Source organism: Nannospalax galili, unplaced genomic scaffold (genome assembly GCF_000622305.1).
Source record: "Nannospalax galili isolate Female #2095 unplaced genomic scaffold, S.galili_v1.0 scaffold290, whole genome shotgun sequence".
NCBI lineage: Eukaryota > Metazoa > Chordata > Mammalia > Rodentia > Spalacidae > Nannospalax > Nannospalax galili.
The window spans coordinates 8,072,062-8,077,588 of record NW_008331486.1 but is presented as its reverse complement, the minus strand read 5'-3'; the positions used below and the strand labels follow the sequence as shown (position 1 = coordinate 8,077,588).

At 52.8% G+C, this 5,527-nt stretch overlaps 1 protein-coding gene across 1 annotated transcript in view; it reads left to right on the top strand.

Annotated features, from left to right (window-relative positions):
• The first annotated feature begins 768 nt into the window (after positions 1-768).
• Miga2 (mitoguardin 2) overlaps positions 769-5,527 on the top strand; it is a 35,586-nt gene continuing 30,827 nt past the window's right edge. Inside the window, exon 1 of the mRNA XM_008826032.2 lies at positions 769-835. The gene's annotated coding sequence lies outside the window, so the exon portion shown is untranslated. The remainder of the gene's footprint in view (positions 836-5,527) is intronic.

Genomic DNA, 5,527 nt, shown 5'->3' with positions numbered 1-5,527 from the left:
AGCACTGACTGCTCTTGCAGAGGACCCGGGTTTGATTCCCAGCACTCACATGGCGGCTACAAACCGTCCTTAACTCCAGTTCCAGGGGATCCGACGCCCTCTTCTGACCTCGGCGGGCACCGCATGACACAGGTGCACCTACCTACCTGCAGGCACTACACTCACACACATAAAATAAATAAATATCCCGGGCATGGTGGCGCACACCTTTAATCTCAGCACTTGAGAGGCAGAGGCAGGCGGATCTTTGTGAGTTCGAGGCCAGCCTGGTCTACATAGTGAGTTCCAGGCCAGCTGGGGCTACAGGGAGACCCTGTCTCAAAAAAGACAAAAAAATAAAAAAACACAAATTAAAAAATGAATGAATGAATGAATGAATAAAAAGGACTCTTGAACTGCAGGAAGGCGTGTCCCTGTGGGGAGCCGGGGTGCGAGAGCTCAGGCTACCCCCATGCCTTCCAGAAACCCCCGGAGGTGTGTATGTGGGTGGTGGGGTGGTGGCGGCTGACTTTCGTGGCCCCGCCCCACTCAAGCCACCTTTGTCAATTTAATCCCAAAGACCAATCGCAGGAGAGAAAAAGCCACTTCCGCGCCTCAACCGCACTTAGGGGGCGGGGCAGAGGGCGGGAGAGGCGAGGGTCAATGAGGTCACGTGGCTCATCCCATTGGCCAAGGGCCACAGCGGCGCGGAGCAATCTGGAGACGTTGATTGGTCAGAGCGGAGTTTGCCTGGCGGGAGGCCACGCCCCCGCCGGAGGCCACGCCCCCGGCCTCGGTTTGGTTGTGTTGCCGCCTGGGAAGGAGACGCTGCCCTTCCGCAGCGATGGGGTCCACGGTGAGTGGCCGCCCGCCGGGTGCCCTGCGCGGGCGAGCAGAGCGGCTGCGCCCCGGAGTGAGGCTGAGCCCCGGCCGCGCAGGGGTCGGGGTGGGCGCGGGCGTCCTCGGACCCGCGGGTCTGGGAAGGTGCCCGGGGTGCAGGGAAGCGGCCGCGCGCGTGGGGATGCCTGGCCTCCGTGGTGGAAAAGAGAAGGGAGCCGGGGCCGAGAGGGGACTCCCGGGCCTGGAACGTCGCGGGCATCGGGACAGGGGCCTGGGAGGAGCAGGTGTGCCCGCCGTGGGGACTGCACACCCCCGGGATGTGCTTGCGGAGGTCGAGGCCAGAAAGGAAGGAGCAGCTCGAGGAGCTCGGAGTGTCGTTGAGGTCCAGGGTGGAGTTGCCCAGGGCCGGGGCTGCGTTGGGACAACTGAGGTGTCCCGGGATGGGGTGGCTCGAGACTGTGCGTGGGCTGGGGACATGGTCGGGTGAAGGTGGAACGAGGGGTGATGGCCAGAGCCAGAGGCATTAGGGGGGTTGTCCCACCCAGGGAAGGAGGGCCTGGGATGGAAAGCCTGGTGTCCTAAGTGCCACGATGGACGGGCAGAGACCCAGCCTGCTCAAGACTATGTAGCAGGAGAGGTGGTCACCCTGGGTTGGGGTAGGTAGTACACGGCGGGGGGGGGGCGGGAGTAGACTTGGACTCTTCCTGTCAATGAAGCAGGATTGAGGGGCAGGTGGGGTTTCCTTTCTCTTGGAGGGGGACAGCCAAAAGTAACTGGATTCTCCTGCAGATAGACACCAGACTGAGTTTCCCCTCTCTGCTTGCCTGGCTCCTAGGACATGTGTCTACGAGCCTAGGATATGTATCTAGGAGCCTAGGACAGGCTGGCCTTGTGTAATTCCATGTGGCCATCTCAGAAGCTTAGGGTCCTGAAGCCCTTCAGGTGTGGCATACATCACTGTGCACCAGCAGCAGCAGCTGGTGGGATGCACGGCAGCCTTGGGATCCCCCTCACTTCTCAGAACCTCAGTTTCCACAATCTTGAGATAAACTGTGGTTGTCTTCGACTCAAGAGTTGTAGTGGAGAGCATACTGAAGTTCTCAGGGAAGGATAGCTTTCGGTCCACTGATGTTCCTTTGTATCACTCAAGACCAAACCAGACTGAAGGGACTCGTGGGCTTAACCCAGGCCCTGGCCTCTGGAGGTCACCGTTTACTTGTAGCCTCCTGGCTGGATGCCTTCTGCCCTTGACAATGTGGCAGTTTCCTTAGCCCTAGAACTTCACCCTGCCTGTCCACCTGCCCATCCCTCTCACCCCCAGCCCCAGGGCTAGCCTGATAGGGCCATGTGCCCTTCCCACTTCCCACTCTCAGAAGATAAGCTGGCTGGTGGCTGGTGCAGTGACTTTTGGCCTCTATCCCTGGAGGCAGGTTCTACCCTGGCCTGTGTGCTCCTTCCTCTTGAGGTCACAGGAGACCTTGGAAACATCCTTGAATTTGGTACTGGCAGTGGGGAGCACCCTGCAAGTGTCTTGGGGGATCTGGACTATGTGTGACTGAGCCACTAATACTTTGGCAGTGGAGAGTCCCTGGTGGGTCTCAGAAGGACAGGGGAAGGCTGCCCTTGTCCTCTGTGGCTCTGCACTGCCTGCTCTGGTGTCAAGGTTAGCAGAAGGGTTGCACTGAGCAGTCTAGAGTCTGGTAGGCCTTGATCTACCCAAACCCCTGCTCTACCACATTTTAACTACGTTCCTTTGGACTCCTGGCTCAGTTTCCCTGAGACTCTGTTGCTTTATTAGAAGGTAGGGGCAGGCGGGGGGCGGGGAGTAACATTTCCACATAATTGTCAGGATTCAGTGTAACATACAGAAAGAACTCAGCACCAGCCAGGTGTGACCACTCATACCTGTAGACTCAGCATTCTGGAGGGAGTTCAAGGCCAGCCTGGGCTACAGTGCAAGACCCTTTCTCCAAAAAAAAAAAAAGAATAAAAATAGATAAAACACAACAACAAAACCAGCACAAGCTTTTAAAAGCACACAGGAAGTGATACATTCCTGGCTTGGTAGGAGATGGAAAGGATGTCATGATTCCCCACCTGGGGCGTGAGAACTTTGTTTAGCAAATGGGCTGTGTGTTTATAAAGGCTGAGAAAGTGCAGGAGGCCCTAAGTTGGAGGGTGACCTATTTTCCTCCCAGGCTCCAGGTTGCCTTTGGGACCCTGCATGCAGGAGATGCTTCCTGCTGCTCCCAGACCCAAGGTGGGAGAGGTCTGTGGGGCAGAGTGCTGGGACTTGGCTCTAGGCAGAGGCTTGATGTTAACCTTGTTCACCAAGGGCATTCTTTTTTTCCCCCTCCTGCATGTTGGGCAAGTGCTTTACTGCTGAGCTATGTCTCAACCTATTTTTAATTTTTATTTATTTATTATTTTTGTTTTATGTGTATGCGTGTATTGCCTGCATGTGTGTAAGTGCACTTGTGTTGTGGGGTGCCTGAGGAGGACAGAAGAGGGTGTTGCAACCCCTGGAACTGGAATTATGAACAGCTGCTAACCCCCATGTGGGTGCTGGGATAGAACCCAGGTTCTCTGCAGGAGTAGCCTGTACTCTTAACTGCTGAGCCATCTCTCCAGCCCTAAATTTATACATACATACATACATACATACATACATACATACATATATATATATATTTTTTTTCTTTTTTTTTTTTTTTTTTTTTTTTTTTTGAGACAAGGTCTCCCTGTAGCCCTAGCAGTCCTGGAACTCACTATGTCGACCAGGCTGGCCTTGAACTCACAGAAATCCGCCTGCCTCTGCCTCCCAAGTGAGTGCTGGGACTACAGGCATGCGCCACCATGCCCGGCTTTATTTATATATTTTTATTTACTTACTTTTCTTTCATGTGTATAAGTGTTTTGCTCGCATGTGTGTAAGTGCACTTGTGCATGCAATGCCCAAGGAAGTCAGAAGAGGGTATAGGATCCCCAGAAACTGGAGTTATGAACTGTCGTTAGCCGCCATATGGGTACTGGGAACCAAACCCAGGTCCTCTGCAAGAGCAGCCAGTGCTCTTAACAGCTGAGCCATCTCTCCAGTCTCTAAATTTTTTTTTTCTTTTTTTCTTTTTGAAGCAGGGTCTCCCTGTAGCCCCAGCTGTCCTGGGACTTACTATGTAAACCAGGCTGGCCTTGAGCTCACAGAGATCTGCCTGTCTCTACCTCCCAAGTGCTAGGACTACAGGCATGTGCCACTACGCCCGGCCAGTCTCTAAATTTTTAAAAACTTGCATAGTGAGTTCAGGTCAGCTGGGACTACAGGGAGACCCTGTCTCAAAAAGACCCCCCCCCCAAAAAAAAGTTGGGTTAGGGTCTGGTTAAATTTCCCAGGCAATACTTGAACTTGTGATCCTTGTGCCTCAGTGCCCCAAACAGCTGGAGTTAGAGATCTGCAGTATCTAGAGGTGCCCAGCTCCTGAGGGCACTCTTTCTTTCGTGCATCTCTGTAATCGTGTATGCACTTCCTTTTCTCCTTTAGGGTCTCACTGGAACTTACTAGGTAGACCAGGCTGGTCTGAAACACAGAGATCTGCCTGCCTCTGCCTCCTGAGGGCTAGGATTAAGGATATACTCCACCATGCCCAGCTGTGTTTTCTTTTAAAGTTAAAAAAATTTTTTTTTATTATTTTTATTTTATGTGTATGTGTGTATCGTGTGCATGTAGGTAAGTGTACCCGAGTCGTGCAATGCCCTTGGAGGTAGAAGAGGCTGTCGGATCCCCTGGGACTGGAGTTACAGACAGTTGTTAGCTGCCATGTGGGTGCTGGGATTCGAACCCCAATCTTCTGCAAGAACAACCAGTGTTCTTAACTGCTGAGCCATCTCTCCAGACCCTAAAATTTTTTAATTTATTATTTTTGTGTGTGAGTGCAAGTGAACCTGCCATGACACACACACACGTGTGGAAGTCAGAGGACAACTTTGGGAGTCGATGTGCTCTTTCCATGTCTTGAGTTTCATTTCTGTTGCTGTGATAAAACACCCTGACAGGAGCAACTTAGGGGAGAAGGGGTTTATTTTGGGGCACAGTTCCAGGTTACAGTCCCTCATTGCTAGGGAAGTTACAATGACAGGAGCTTGAGACAGCTGGTCACACTCTATCCACAGTCAGGAGTGCATGGGTCCAGTGCTCAGCCTGCCCTCGTCACTCTTACACAGTCCATCCCCCCTAACCCTGGGACTGGTACCATCCATGGTGGGCAAGTCTTTTCACCTCAATTACCATAATCAAAATCCCGGGGCCCCCTCATTGCTAGGGAAGTTACAATGACAGGAGCTTGAGACAGCTGGTCACACTCTATCCACAGTCAGGAGTGCATGGGTCCAGTGCTCAGCCTGCCCTCGTCACTCTTACACAGTCCATCCCCCCTAACCCTGGGACTGGTACCATCCATGGTGGGCAAGTCTTTTCACCTCAATTACCATAATCAAAATCCCGGGGCCGGAGAGATGACTCAGTGGTTAAGAGCACTGACTGCTCTTGCAGAGGACCCGGGTTCGATTCCCAACACCCACATGGCATCTATGAACTGTCCTTAACTCCAGTTCCAGGGGAATCCAAAGCTTCTTTTGACCTCCACGGCACTGCATGACATGGGTGCACTCACATACATTCAGGAAATACACTTATACAAATAATAAATAAATTTTT